This window comes from Macrobrachium rosenbergii, chromosome 4 (assembly GCF_040412425.1).
Source record: "Macrobrachium rosenbergii isolate ZJJX-2024 chromosome 4, ASM4041242v1, whole genome shotgun sequence".
Taxonomy (NCBI): domain Eukaryota; kingdom Metazoa; phylum Arthropoda; class Malacostraca; order Decapoda; family Palaemonidae; genus Macrobrachium; species Macrobrachium rosenbergii.
The window spans coordinates 45,170,383-45,186,493 of record NC_089744.1 but is presented as its reverse complement, the minus strand read 5'-3'; the positions used below and the strand labels follow the sequence as shown (position 1 = coordinate 45,186,493).

The 16,111-nt window shown below is 44.3% G+C and overlaps 1 protein-coding gene across 1 annotated transcript in view; it reads left to right on the top strand.

The window, feature by feature from the left end:
* Positions 1 to 909: 909 nt before the first annotated feature.
* The window catches only part of LOC136833711 (synaptonemal complex protein 1-like), a 378,221-nt gene continuing 363,019 nt past the window's right edge, over positions 910 to 16,111 (top strand). Inside the window, exon 1 of the mRNA XM_067095919.1 lies at positions 910 to 1,003. The gene's annotated coding sequence lies outside the window, so the exon portion shown is untranslated. The remainder of the gene's footprint in view (positions 1,004 to 16,111) is intronic.

The following is a 16,111-nucleotide window of genomic DNA, read 5'->3' as shown; positions in this document are numbered from 1 at the left end:
GCATTTTGACTTTATTCACTGTTTCACTGTCAGTTATAGAATTTTTGCACATGTCCAAATGATCACATGAGTTGAATGATGAATGAGAAAAATAAACATATCAAATTTGAAGATTGTTTTAATTTTTCTCATCAACGAAATTTTCAAGACATCCGCTTTGAAATGGGTTTGAAATTTTATGTTTTGTTTTTAATGGCTTGTTAACAGGGAATCTTGCTAAAATGTCACATTTTTTACAAAACTTCAGTGAGCTTTATTCTCAGTTGGCAAAAAACTTTAACTCAAAGCAGGAACTTTCAACCATTTTACCTTTTTGAGAATATGTTTTTTCTTAGATAGCCTTACTCATGATTAAAATGAAAGATACACTTTTTGTTTTGCAAAATGGATTATCAAATCTGATTAATTTTGGTTAGAATCTGATTATAGAAGTTGACAAAAGTGATAAGAACGATTCAGGGGGCTTCGTCAACTTTGCTGTTAGTAACTGTAAAATTCTCCAAAATGGTAAGTCTACTGCCGTCACACTGGCGCCGATAGCAACTAGCTATGCAACGGTTGAATCACAATAAACTAACCCGAAATAAAATGTGAACATGTTCAATACATCACTCAAATTTGAAACACCTTAACACCCTCAACAAATGTTAAAATGACTTTCATTGGTAAAGATTGATAAACAATTTCTTTCAAATAGTGCGATAAAATATATGCCAGAATTTATTGATGTTTATAAATTATTTTCAAAAGAATAAAATCTTATTAAAAATGCCAAAATAAAGGTAAAATATTTTTTTATGATGCTGTTTTTAATGCTAGATGCTAATACAAAATTTTAATGCCAAACCATTTACAAAATCAAAATCTAGCATTAAAAATGCTAAATTGGCAACACTGACTGACTCGTATTTGCGCAGTGACGCTGCCGCATTCACGCGCCAATTCAACCAATCGCCGATTGCTTCGGTCCCGTTATATCCTTAATACAAGCCTAATTTTAAAGGTTAGTTATTAAAAATTTATGATAATGGCGTTTAATACCACATTACCGGTGTGATGGTGATTTAGAGAAAATGTGGGACTCTGTTTTCCGCCGACTAAGATGATACAATTGTTCATAAGTTACATGAAATAGGGTAGGTAGGTATTACTTTGCATGCGAAAGACGAGGCTATTCCCGCCCTTGAGAATCCATTCCAGTCCTGCCCTTACTGCACCAGCCTTTTGTTAACAGGGTAACAAATTGTCAAGAGCTCAGTCCTGGGTTTTGGTATTAGGTCTGTTGCAGTGCAGTGCCTGCATGCTGCTTGTAGCCTAGTCTTCAGTCCAAAAAAGTAGGCTATGCTGGCATGCATTGCGAGTAGGCCTAGCTGAGTTTGTTAAACAGACTGTTTGTTCGGTAAAGGGATCAGCAGTAAAGTTCATGGTAATTATGCATAATATTAAAGTTGGTAGAGCTAAATGGTACCTCTGCGCCTGTTTTAACCTTGGAAACGTGTTTTCTACACTTAGGGCTTCTGATACGGCGGTGAGAATGTATGTTGTCAGCCGACTGTTATTTTACTCAGCAGTAAAAGGGGACTGCGGGAATCCTGGGTTTTGGGTCGGGGAGAACACAGAAATGGATAAGTAAGTATACCTTAGTTTTACCAGACCACCGAGCTGATTGACAGCTCTCCTAGGGCTGGCCCGAAGGATTAGACATTTTACGTGGCCAAGAACCAATTGGTTACTTAGCAACGGGACCTACAGCTTATTGTGGAATCCGAACCACATTATAGCGAGAAATGATTTTCTATCACAAGAAATAAATTCCTCTTAACTCTTCATCAGCCGGCCCGGGGAAATTGAACTCCGGCCCATCGAGTGACAGTCCGATGCTCTACCGACTCGCCCAACGAAGGGCTACACACTCAGAAATGGAGCAGACCTGTTTACGTTGAGGTGGTGCCCTCTGCAGGGGAAAAACGAGAAAGAGCCATTCACCAACAGGAGGGAGTTAAATGCATTTTGCCATGTTTAGTACTGGCTTCTAGGGGGTGGAATGCCCCTTTGCCATGTTTAGTATGGGCCCCGGGGGCAGGTTACCCATACATTAACAAGTTATTGCACTTGCTGGATGGGATATGAACTGTTCCAAACAGACGCACCTGTGCTCTGTCTTGTGAAGATCACGTATGGAAACCCCTTGTTGGACGTAATTAACAGGTTAATTACATTTGTGCGACAAAAATTGAAGATAAATCCACAGTTAGTAATCAGAAAACTGTAGAAAAAGTCAAGTTAGAAGGAAATTGCCACCGCAGAGCTACTACTTAGATCTACCAGGTTTTTTAAATAAATTTCATATCAAAAGATTTACAAATGTATTCTGAGAGATACAATAAAATACCTTAGGCTACTAGCTAAAATAGTTATGGGTAATTCTAAGCCGCCTGTCTGCGGTGAGCTAGCCTATGGCAATTGACGTTTTCCTGCTGAACAAGAATTTAAAATATTTTGTCGGTCGGCTGTAACTAAAATGTAATTTACCCTTGAAAACTGCACGTCTGTACCAGTGGGCAGAGAGAACCGCCAGTGGGTCGCACACAGCTCAAGGTTAAATTGCAGTTTAGTAGCAGCCGACCGGCAAAATATTACCTTAAACTCTTGTAAAGCAAGTAAAATAACATAGAAAAACATCAATTGCCATAGTCTAGCTCCGCTGCACACTATTCGAAGCTTTCGTAAATGGGAAACAAAACATTGCCGTTTCCGCTTTCAACTTGGGTGGCCTCTATAGGTCGCTGTAGCAGAACGGCGCTGCATTTTTAAAGATTACTGCAAGCTCGTATGTTCTGGCAAGAGGAAATTACTGTAAATTCTTGTTCGGCAAGTAAAATAACATAGGAAAACGTCAGTTGCCAGTCTCTCGCAGTTCTCGCTAAGCGCAGAAAACCAGCAGCTGGTGATTGGTAAACCAAAAGCTAGTGCATGTGTGTTAAGGCTTAGAATCAGTAGTACTAGTAATGAATGAAAAGTGCCTTTAGAACGGCTCCCACCAACCATTTATTCGCCCTTCTTTTTACACCTGTTTTTCGTGTTCCAAATGACATATATAACAGGAAATACAACCATAATTGTACCGAAACCTTTTCCCAAGTTATTTACCCCGCCAAAAAACCCAAATTCCCAACTGGTCTCCCTTACTGTTAGCTATTCTTGAAAGAGTTTTACCACACCAGTTCTAAGATAATTTACAGCTTAATTACAGCCGATTGACAAAATATTACTTTAAATTCTTGTTCAATAGGTAAAGTTCTATAGAAAAATGTCAACTGCCATAGCCTAGCTCACCGCGGACAGCTGGCTTAGATCTACCTAGTTATGTACAGTAGCCTAGACCTATTGCTTTGGCATATTTATAGTCTACTGTTGTTACTTGAAAACCATTATTCAATGTTGGATTTATTATGATGTGATCTTGAGTCAAGTAAAACTTCACTCTAGTTGCGCGGCCTGATTCCCTCCAGTCGTCGGCTGGGACAGGTTTCTCATACATAATAGACGTAGCCTTTCCTATAATGCCAAGTCCTGACCTAACCAGATCTTACCTACCTAACCTAACTTAGGGCAATGTGCCCTAACCTGCCCAGGGGGCTTTGCCCCCCTGGACCCTCCCAAAAAGGCAGTAACCTGTCCCACTCTGCAACTGGCGGGAATCAGGCCGTGCAACTAAAGTAAAGTTTTACCTTGAGTCTCAACTTGTTTAGTAGAGAAATTGGTAGATCTAAGTAGTAGCTCCACGCCGGCGATTTTCTTCTAACTTGACCTTTTTTTACATTTGTTTGGTTGCTAATTATGGATTTATCTTCAATTTTTGTCGCGCGAATGTAATTAACTTGTAATTAACCCCTGAAGTCCATTCAACAATGGGTTTCCATATGCGATCTTCCAAGATAAAGCACAGGTACGTCTGTTTGGAACGGTTCATATCCCGTCTGGCAAGTGCAACAACTTGTTAACGTATGGGTAAACCCCCCCCCGGCCAGTACTAAACACGGCAAAGGGACATTCCATCTTCCAGATGCCAGTACTAAACACGGCAAAATGCATTTAACTCCCTCCTGTTGGCAAATGGCTCCTTCTCGTTTTTCCCTCCAGAGGGCACCTCCTCAATGTAAACATGTCCACTCTATTTCTGTGTTCTCCCCCACCCAAAACCCCGAATTCCCACAGTCCCCCTTACTGTTAATTAGAATTAGGGGGCAAATAACGGTTGGCCAACAACAAACAAACTCACTGCCAGTATCAGAAGCCTTGAAAGTGTAGAAAAAACCAGTTTCCAAGGTAAAAACAGGCGTGGAGCTAGTACTTAGAATTACTCAGAAATTTGCTCAAGTGTTGCGCAAATTTACGGTTAGCATCATTTTTGCTGAGTATTTTTACCTACTTGCCTATACTTGGAGTCATTAGAAAATAGCCTAAGTACTAATTTATATCCAGAGCAGAGTTTTTAGGTGAAGGAAAACACAAAACAAGTAGAATCCAGTAACCAGTTCAACCTTACACAACCTAGGTTGGGGGAGGGGCTGCCAGCCCTTGCCTATGCATAGACCCTTTATCTAACCTTGGAGCCTTGTCCCTACCCACTCATGTCTGGTGTCTGTTCCCCTGGACTCTCCCACCTTACCTAACCTGGAGGGACTTGCCTTTACCTACCTGGGGGTTCGGGGAATTTTGCCCCAATGGAACCCCACCCACCCACCCAACCTAGAAGGCTGGGCCCTTACTTATGCCTGGACTCCCTATCTAACTTAGGGCTACATCCTTACTTACTTGGGTGTGCTTTTCCCTCCTGGACCCCCACCTACTCTAACTAACCGTATTCAGTAAGTTGGATCTGGTGAGGGAAGTCAACCTGTGACAGTTGTTTCAACAAGCTGTAAGCATTATCAGTGTAAGAATCTGAGTTTTGGCGTAGCTAATGCCCCTGCAGCTTTCCAACATGCTATGATTGGTGTTGAGTCAGTTTCTAAAAGAGTGAGTGATTGTGTTCAATCATTGAAGAGAAGATTGTTGAAGAGCTTGTGGACATACTGAGCACAATGTTACAAAAGCTTGAGGAAGTAGGTGTTAAGGTAAAACTGGTTAAGTGTGAATGGTGCAAGAATGAAGCAGAGTTCTTGGGTCGTGTAATAAGTGGTTCAGGGGTGAGAAAGATCGAGAAGTTTGTAAGTAAAGTAAGTTTGTAAGTAAAGTAAGGGAATTTCCCAGGCCTAAGACTTCATTAGTTCTGTGGTTTTTGGATTTCATGGAGTTTAGGAGGAAATTTGTGGAGGATTGCTCTAGAATTGCTAAGCAATTAATGGAGTGAACTGGAAGAAGAAAGATTATTGTACTAAGGTGAGATCAAAGAATGATAGAAGCATGTGAGAGGTTGAAAGAAGAAGTTGTTAAGGATGTGGAGTTGGCATACCCTAATTATAGCCCAGAGGCAAAAATGCTTGAAGCAAGTTGTGAATGGTAATGAAAGGGACAGGGACAGTGACTGCATATGTAAGGCATTTAGTTAGGCAGAATGGAAGTATTTGATGAGTGACAGAGAGTTAGCTGCATTTAGATTTTATATAAGTAACTTACCAAATAATTACATAGCTATAGTTTCTACTTTATGCAGCAGCTCAAAATTCGAAATTCGCTGTAGCGTTCATTTGTTTTGGGTGTAAGTATGCTGCCCCACCCACTAACGGGGAAGAATAGGTACAACTTAGCTAAGGAGCTCAATTCGTTTCTGCCGGTTAATGACTGAACAACAGTTATTAGCAGCTCTTGTTTTCGCTTTCACCAGATGGTCGTAGATACCTTTGGTGAAGTACTCTTTGATTTTTGGTAGCTCAGCAATCTAGCATAGCTAGAATTTTGGATACTTCAATTGTGACTTATTCATTTAGAATTTTTTACCATTATGTCGGACTCTAGTTTATCCAGTATTAGGTACTGCAGCAAAGGCTGCAAAACTAGACTTATGTCAGCAAAATATGACGCACATACCATTTGTTGTACTTGTAGGGAACAAATTTGTTCTGATTTGAATTGTGACAAATGTAAAGACTGGGAAAAGAGTAAGTGGAAGACGTTACAGTCACACTTAGACAAGTTGAAACGTGACCGAATTAGAAAAGCTACAGCTAGGGCCAAAGCAAAGGATTCTGCTAGTGTAGGTCATTCTTCAAGGAATGATATTGATGTTTTGCCTATCCCTTCGACGCCTGTTACAGCTTTTTCTCCCATTTCCAGTCCTCCAGCTTTTCCTGTCACTCCTATACCTAGCTCTCATTCTGCTGAACCCAGTGCCATTGCCAGCTTAGAAGCACGGGTAGATAAAAAATTTAATTTACTTGTGAATACTGTTTCCTAAATTGGGAACTCTTTGAAGGTCCTAATGGACAAATTTAATAGTGTTGTGTCAAGTGAAGTGTCAGTGGAGGGGGCGGCTGTTCGTCCCACTGATGCTCCTAGACCAAGGTCCCTGCTAAACTCCCCTTGCAAACATGGGAGGAAGCAAACTGGCAGTCCAAGGGAGGTCAGTGGGGTTTGCCCACAAGCATTCGTCACCTCATCCAAGCCTGTTGTCCGCTTATCCCAGGCTGCGGAAGAATACCGTTAGAAAGGTATTAGAATGGATGCCCATACCCTTTCTTCAAGTGATTCAGACTCTCCCACATCTAAGAAACGCAGTGACCGTTTTGCACATGTATCTAGGCCACTGAAAAGGCCAGGCGCTTCAATGGATTCAGACCCCCCCCCCCTTCTTCTAAGCGAGCAGTAGAGAGAGAACATAGCCCTCTCCCTTCTTGTAGTTTTTGGGATTCGCCAACAAGAGATTCTCGCTCCCTTTCACGTGCGAAAACACGCCCAGTGCACGGCAGTAATGTGCATAAGCGCCAACTCACAGATCGTTCAGCATCCGAGCTTTCGCCTTCAGAGCACCCAAGGTCTGAGCGCCCATCTTCTTCCAAGCACCCATCACATGAGCGCACAGCTCTCGCCTTACCTGTTCGGGAGCACCCAGATTCCAATTCAGAAGAACCCATGTTTGACCGCTCGGAACGGGAACGTCAGATCACAGAGCGCCCATCCTTGGCGCGCCAAGTGTCCGCGGACAATGCAGTCGCTTCCAAGGAGCCAGTGTCTGCTTCAACAGCGGGTGGGTGCCTATCATCCGTGCGCCCAGTCGATGGGGGCGCCTCTCCCTTCCACCCCACTTCTAATCTCTTCGTGACCCCGCAAGAAGAATTTCTGTCGGCTTCTCAAGACCCTTCTTTGGCGCCGCTTCAACTTCGGCTTGACAAAGTGTTGAGCCTTCTTGAAAAGCCAACTCCGGCTGTACAGGACACCGTGGAACCCCCAGGATCATCCGCTTTGTCCGCCGAGGAACCTGCAGAAGAGGAACAACCTACCTCTCATTACTTGGCGCTACTCAGGTTTTTCCTGGTCTGCTACCAGTCGTTCTTCTCCCCAGTCGTCTCATTATCGCCGGGTTCAGCCTACCTGATGCGACAGCCACCAGGTACCCCCAGACTCCCGCTTATGGTGTTGTCTTCGTCGTCGAAGAAAGCTTGCGGCTGCAAGGATGCCTGGCTAGCAGAGAAGAGGAAAGTCAGGAAGGTGGTTTTTTGTGCACTTCCCTCTCTCTTAATAAGGCAGAAGTACCTGTCTTATGGAACTGGAGAAGCTCCGTCCTTGGGAGTTTCTGCCTCCTCTCAGGGGGACTTTTCCAGTATCATAGATGCTTCTTGTCATTCAGCTTTCGCTTTGGCCAGAATTCTATTCACAACCTCGGAGTTGGACCATCTTCTCAAAGATATATTCAAAGTCTCTGAGATCTTTAGTTTTCTAGATTGGACGGTGGGAGCTCTAGCTAAGAAGATAGAAGACTGTGTGTCCCTGCAAGAGAACTTCGCTTCGGACTGGCCGGGAGTTCTGGGGTGCGCGGATAGAGCTGTAAGAGATGGAGCAGTAGAACTAGCAACTATCTTCACAGCGGGAGTCCTCAAGAAGCAAGATTTGTGGTGCGCGTATACGGCAAAAGGAGTCACTCCATCAGAACGTTCTTCACTTCTGTTTGCACCCCTAGACAAGGACAGTCTGTTCCCGCAGGACACTCTGGATCCGATTTCAGTGGATTTACAGAAGAAATCGACTCAAGACCTCATCACTCAGTCCACCAAAAGAACTAAGTTCCCTGCAAGAGCCACTTTAAGTGCAACTCCTAGGATGTCGTTGCCCCTGCAGCAACAACCCTTTCGAGGTGGTAGAGGCCGTCTCCAGTCCCGACCTAGAACCAACCTCCAAACCTCCAGGCCATCTAGGAAACCCTTTAACAAGTCTAATCTTAGAAAATGAGACTCCTGTCCTCCGTGTTCCAGTGGGAGCAAAACTTTCCCATTTCTGGACAGTATGGAATGAGGAAAATGTGGAACCGTGGGTGCTGAAAGTATTAAGAGAAGGATATGCAATCCCCTTCAGGGAGAAACCTCCCTTAATTACCTCCTCCACGCTGGTGCCCGCTCCCCGCGCGATGCCCCTCCTGATGGACCAACCAAGGGCGGCCCTCAGCATAAAGCTGCCGCCATTCACCCATCAGAACTCAGCGTCGTGGCTCTACAGTGTCGAGGGGCAATTTAGGGTGGCAGGCCTGACTGACGAGGTGTTGAAGGTGGACATCGCCATCAATGCCCTACTGGAGGTGATATACAAGAAGGTCGCCCCGTGGGTGACAACAACGATGAGCCCTGCCACCTTCTAGGAGTTAAAGGCCACTCTCGTTGAGACCTGCTCCCTGCCGGTCTCCAAGAGAGCCGCCCACACCCTCGACCTTGCCATCAACCCCCGGCAGGACACAAACCTCTTGGAGAAGTGGCAGGCCTTCCAGGACCACCTCCTCCTCCCCGAGACTGACAGCAGCAGCAGGCGCAAAGAGATCAGCCTGTTGAGGGAGACCCTCCTGCGGCAGCTACTCCCAGAGGTCCATGGGCAGATCACAGAACTGTACACCCTGCTGGTCGAGGACCTGATCAGGGTGGCACAGTAGCTGACGGACTCCACGAGGGCCGTGAAGCGGGCATCCACGCCTGCACACCCCATCAACTGCCTCCAGCCGAAGGACCCACCACAGAGGGCATCAACGTTGTCGACAAGAGGAGGCCACCCCACCAGCAGAAGGAAAGGCCGGGGTATTGCTATTACCACCAGAGGTTCGGTAAAGCTGCCCGAAATTGCGAAGCCCCCTGCCTTTTCTCCCCTCCAAAAAACGGGGGAGGCGGCGGCCACCCTCACAGGCTGCCATGGCAGCAGCATCCGAAACACCCAAGGGCCCCCCACCAATAGGCTTCTACATCCGCGACACTATCTCCAGCAGGATGATGCTGATCGACACTGGGGCCATGCGGTCAGTGTTCCCGCCTTCCAGAGAGGACCGCAGACGCCTGCCGGAACTGGCTGCCTCCCTGATGGCCGCCAACTGGTCCCCCATCCTCTCCTACAGCACCAGGCTCCTGTCGTTCTCCATCCTTGGCTGGAGGTACAGGTGGAACTTCGTCGCGGACATTAGGACCCCGCTCCTGGGTGCGAACTTCCTTGCCCACTTTGGACAGGCAGTTGACGTCGGCCTCAAGTGCCTGCTGGACACCGAGTCCTGCCAGTCCCTGCCCTTGTCACCGGCCCCCAGGGAGCCCACAATCTGTTCTGTTGCTGCCCACCAGTACGGCTCCCTCCTGAAGGAATTCCCGGAAGTGTTCAAACCCGAGCTTCGTCAGGTGCCTGGGGCCCCTGCCAAACACAGGATATATCATCACATCAAGACAAGGGACCCCCCAACGCACGCAAAGTTCCGGAGGCTTTCCCCACAGTGCCTTCAGGAGGCCAAGAAGGCTCAAACTCCTGTGAGATTATCCTAGGCTGTTGTCTCAAAAACAACAGCTACTCAGACAACCATACTTCAGGCAGTTTCATCAAAACCTTTCTGCTCTGGCCCTGACAGGCTACAAACTGTCAGGGGATTACTTTGAAAGAAAGGTTTTTCAAAGCAAGCCGCAGAGTCTATTGCCAAATGCAGTGGACTCTCTTCAATCAGAGTTTACCTCCCACTTTGGCTATCTTTAGGTCATGGTGTTGGAGACAAAATGTCTCCTCTACTCAAGCCTTGATAGCAGAGACAGCATATTTTCTGCTCTATCTGAAAACAGAAGTCTTTCCACTTCCACTATAAAAGGCTATAGAGCAATGCTAAATTCAGTTTTCCAACACGGAGGAACGGACTTATCTTCCAACATTTGTCAGACCTGATTAGGTCTTTTGGTACAACTAAGCAAAAGACAACTCCCTTGGTTTCTTGGAATCTTGATATTATACTCAGATGGCTATCTGGGTCTCGCTTCGAACCCATGCAGTCTATCTCCTTAAGAGATCTAACAAGAAAGACCCTTTTCTTAGTTGCTTTGGCAACTGTGAAAAGAAGTAGTGAATTCATGCCTTAGACAAGAGAGTGGGTTTTTCTCAAGGAAATGCAGTGTGTTCCTTTCCCTTGGGATTTTTAACAAAGAACAAAACACTGTCGAAACCCTGGAACCGTTCTTTTGTGATTAAAAGTTTAACTGATTTATTGGGTCCAGATGCAGAGGAGATGTCTCTTTGTCCAGTGAGAGCTCTTAACTTTTACCTACATAAAATGAAAGATATTCTTTGAGCTCTGAACAGTCTTTAGCATTTGGTTAAAGATCCCTCATGACCTCTGTCTAAGAATGCCCTGGCATTCTTCCTCAGGGACCTCATATCAGAGGCCCATTCTGTAATTGGGTAAGTTCTTCTTTGCTTGTAAAGTAAAGGCCCATCAGATAAGGGCAGTTGCCACCTCGTTGGCATTTAAAAAGAATGTCACTCTCAACGATATTTCAGTTGACTTCTTGGAAATGTAAGTCGGTATTTGCCTCCCATTATCTGCTTGTTGTTGAAACGGTTTATGATGGCTGCAGTACCTTGGGCCTTTTATCTCTTTGCCTTGTATAGGGTGCTGAGTCTTAGGGGAGCCTGGGAGTACTTTGTGCTTGGAGCACCCTCCAGTTCCTTTTTAAATGGTTGAGTAGTGATGTTTTTAACTGTTTTGGTGGTATAGGTGATAGTTTTCTTGTTCTGGTTGTTTTTTTTTTTATGGTACTGCACCCTGGGCTGGGACAAATTATATTCTTTGCTAGTCATCAGATTTACTCCATTGCTGCAAATACCCACTGATGTAGTAGGCGCCTCAGACTGCACCGCCTCGCCTCCACAAGATAAGATGATCGCTAACCAGAGGCAGTAACCACCTGCAGCAGCTCTCTTATCAGGTAAGGGAACAAAAAACATATTATTAATGTTTGCATTTTTTCTATACTCAGTGTGGGAATTAGCTGTGTAATCACTGGGTAAATTACTTACATAAAAATTACATTTTTATATTAAAGTAAAGTTTTATGTATACTTACCCAAATAATTATATAATCGGACCCCTCCCTCCTCCCCTCACATGGACACAAGGGCATAAACAGATTGAAGCACTTTGCTAGTTGTTTCTCTCTCTTCCCTAAAAGTGTGGGGGGGGGAAGTCACCTACCCCAAAACAAACTAGTGCGACCCGTGAATTTCAAAATTTTAGCTGCCGGATAAGTGAAACTAATATCTATTTAATTACGGGGTAAGGATAGATAAAACTTTATTTTATTATAAAAATGTCATTATGTATACAGGTATCAGGAAAAATGCAAATTACTTTAAAAAAAATTTTGCTATATTACAGTGTAAGTGTAGTCATACTTGGAGTACCTATTTGTATGCTGAGTAAACTTTGGGTGTAAACTTACCATTTCTACATACTGTATGAGGTTTACAGAATCTACTTGTCACGAAGTCACCTGCAGAATGTCTTGGTAAAGGTAGGAGAAAATTGTGAAAGCTTACTTTTTTCTTTTATATTCCCCCGCTCCCCCCCCCAAATTTTGCTAGTCAAAAAGGGTGCACCTCAAAGGCTGGATTGTTTTTGATGCCAGAAAATAGAGTACGTAATTGGTGGAGTTCACATTTCTTTCAGCCATAATACTGTATAGATGTGATGTGCTTGAGTGTCCCTACTTGGTTGAGAACTTTGATGAGTACATATTTACTTATTGCTCTTTCATTGTTTTTGTTCTTACAGGAATACAAACCATTGCTTTTTATGCAGGGGTGTAGCTGGAAATTGGTAGTTGGAAACTTGGTAACTAAAGTAGCTAACCAGGTCGTTAATGGGTGGAGATGGGAAGTGAGTGGAGGAATATCCCTAACACACTGTTCCACTCGCTTTTCTTTTTGCTATGGTAGAGAACAGACATGCTGTGCTTTTCTGTCCTGACTGGTGGTTGAGAACTTGGATTGTGTAGATGAGTATTTGCTCTTTGGCATTCTATTGCATTTGGAATGTATTTTTTGTTACTTTGTTTCGTGGTTTTTATCCAGATGGGGATGAAACATGAATATTGTTGTTGCAGATGTGGCTACTGATGTGCGCAGTTCATGTCATCCACACCAACTGACCCTCACTCTTTTTTGTGCTTTCTGCAGGGGGAATTTCTGTTTTAGGGCTTCTTGCAAGAAATGTGTTGCTTTAGTTTTTCCAGGGGATCACAGGAAGGACGATGCATGGGATGGCCCCTTTCCTGTGGCTCTTCAGGGTCACACAAAGGCGGTTTTGCAGCCTGCTTGCTCTTTCTGGGCCCAGTCTTGTGGACTGGGTTTATTCAGGTGGTGAGGATGATCACATTCTTGGTCTACTTTGGAAGGCTGTAGGAGGGAATGTGCGCGGGTCCTGGTCATATCACCCCCCCCCAGACATATTCCCATCAGACATCCCCCCCCATATTTTCCCATATGGACATTTTCCCCCTAGTATACAGCAAGTTACTTAATTACCCCAATGATAGTTTTAGTAGTTGGGATGCTAGTTCCGCCAGTTCTGTTGATAGTCTTGTTATCACAGTGTACTTGGACAGTGGCACCCAGGGCCAAGTTGGTTGACACCAAATCTCGGTACAGCCTGCACACGACATGGAAGTAATCAAAACAAGTAGGGGTGGAGACAAGATTTGTTACGAAGGTTACATGTGCACAAAAAAAAAAAAGAGACAAAAAAGACACGTATTCGATGGGAGTGTACACAACGAAAAGCCAAACCATGTAAGGGTGCATTAACTACAAGCTTAACCCTGGCTGATGTGAAAGTAACTGTGCCCCATAGCCATGAAGTTGATTGTTTTGGTGTTGAAGCAGAGAAGGTGCGATGAAGTATTCGTCAAAAAGCAAAAACATCACGAGAGAGTACAACTTCTATACTTACCACAGCCATTCAAGAAACTCAAGAACATGTGAGAATACATCTAGGAAGAGAAGAGTCTATCAAAAGAAATAACCGACGTCGGAAGTAGGGTTCACTACCAAAGGAACCAGTATCACTGGGAAAATTTCATGTGCCTGATGAATGGTCAACAACAGGTGGCGAGCACCCACAGCCCTTTCTGATACATGACAGTGGACCACAGTCTTCAAACAGGATACATGTTTTTGCAGTGGATAATGTTCAGCAACACTTACCTATATCTGATACACTGTACATGGATGGTAACTTTTCTTTAGCCCCAAATATATTCATGCAGCTGTATGTTATTTGTGTGCCACTTGGTAGTTCTTCAGTTTCAGCTGTTTATGCTTTGCTACCCAACAAACAACAGTGAAGCTATGAAGTTGTTATCATGGTAATAGTAGACAGATGTGAGGAACTGGGATTTACTCCTGATCCAACTGATGTAATCACCGACTTCGAGAAATCTGCCATGAATGCTGTTCAAGCAGTCCTCGGTCACCATGTCAGAATGCAGGGCTGCTTCTACCATCTTACCCAGAGCACTTGGCGGAAAGTTCAAGATCTTGGTCTTGTGCATAGATATAAAAACCAGGAGGAAATCAAACACTTTGTTAATATGCTCGATGGTCTAGCATTTCTACCCTTGACTGATGTTGAGGAGGGCATAACATTTCTGAAAAATACAACTCTTGAAGGGCTAGAAGAACTAGTTGATTACTTTGATTCAGTTTATGTATCTGGAAGCATTCGTCATGTAAAACCATCTTCCAATGTTCTATCAGTACAAATCTGGTGCCATCCACCTCTTTTTCCTCCACAGATTTGGAATGTGTACGATGTTACCCTGGCAGGAGGGGACCACACAAATGTGTGAGAGCTAGAATAATGCGTTCTGTCTCTTGGTTGGCCACAAGCATCCATCTTTGTGGACACATTGATGCATTAAGGAAAGACTGTTCTTTGGTGTCCTTTGCCTTGCTTCAGGAGGAACGTGGTCAGCCTCCCAAAAAATGTGCCAAACGGTCCACAAGACAACTTCAGGAACAGCTCTTTGAGAATGCGTAGCTCGACGAGATGGTCAGAAGACTGTAGAACAGACTTTGAGGGCTGTTGGTTATGGTATTCAACCCTAAATATATAATCCTTAATGCAAAAAATAAACTAGTATTAATGACACTTTTCTATTGTATTTGACCCTAAATATCCCACATGAATATTTTAATCCTTAGCAGTTTTGTTTTTATCAGTTTTTATTGTTCAGTAAAAATACAATAAATCATGCATGACTCTGAGAAACAAACAAACTTTTGCTCTTATTGTATACAGTAGGTAAATGTCCAGAGGGGAAAATGTCTGGTGGGGAATGTGTTGGAGGGGGGGAAATGTCCTACGCTCATGTGCACCTTTCTGCACTCAAGGTGTTCATGTTGTCTGGAGTGTGCATGGTCCAAGCACTGTAGCTCCAGGGAGAGAAGTTCCTAGAGACCTCTTCCACCTCTCATATGCATTGTTCACTGTACCAGTGTAAGGAGTGGTACAATAACCTGTTTTCCCTGCTGTCTTTGGCTCAGTGGCTACTGAGGTTTGGAGCAGAGGGCGGCAATGTCCAGGTTGGAATTGGGTTCTGGCTACGACTCCGCTGAGTCTCATACCTTTTCTCTAGTGAGAGGTTTGTCTGGTTCCGTAAGAGACGGAATGTCCCAGGGGATCAGAGTTCTGACATGATTCCTTTGGACAAAGAACGTGCAACCTGCGTACCAGGGGATCTGTGGAACCCCTGCAGGCTGAGATGGAGCAGCTCTTTTCAGATTTTATTTTGCTCATCCAAAGGTGACATAACCTTGGAGAGGCAGTTTTGGCTTTATAAAAGCTGACCATATCACCTATGAAGTTAACATTTGGAATAGGCCTGAGGTGGGGCCTTGATCTGGTTGCCATGGTCACAGTTAGTGCATGGCTTTTTGGAGCAGGTAAATATCCTGATCTGTGGGTTGGGGAGTTACTTTGAGTCCAACAGATTGTGCAGACTCCTTCCCTTGCCACTTTTACAGTGCAAACACCTTTCCTTGCCACTTTTACACTAGAGGAGGTGTGAAGGCTACTCTTTTGGCACTGTATGTGTCAGCCTGCAGGCTAACTCACAACCTCCCATTGGAGGGACTCTCAGAGAGGTGTTACATCACTGCAGCATAGGTTTCTGTATTGCAAATCGTTTTTATGATGTCCCTTCAGACTGTTTCATGGCTTGACCATGTCAGGCACCTTGTCATGGAGTGTGAAGGCAGTATTCAGGAGGAAGGGCTCTGACCTTGCTGGCATACCAGAACATCAACCAGTGGATAAACATGGTTCTTTGAAGGAGAGATAGGATTGCCTCTTTTCATGAGGCAAGTTTTGTGTAAGTAGCCCTGAAGAAGAAACAGCTGTTGGTTCAGGAATGAATAAATATAGCAGTTTGTTCCAGTGGGAATACAAACCATCAACTCTCATATATGAGTACCCATCAGCTCAAGTCAGAAGCTGGTCTAAACTTTGTAACAAGGTAGTTAACCAGGTGGTTAACAGGTAGAGATGGTAGGTTAGTGGGGGAGTACCCCTCACTCACTCACTCACTCATTGTTTATCCAGCTGTGGTAGAGAATAGTTGTGATGCAATCTTGTGTGCTGACTGGTGGTTGAGAACTCTGATTTTGTAGATGA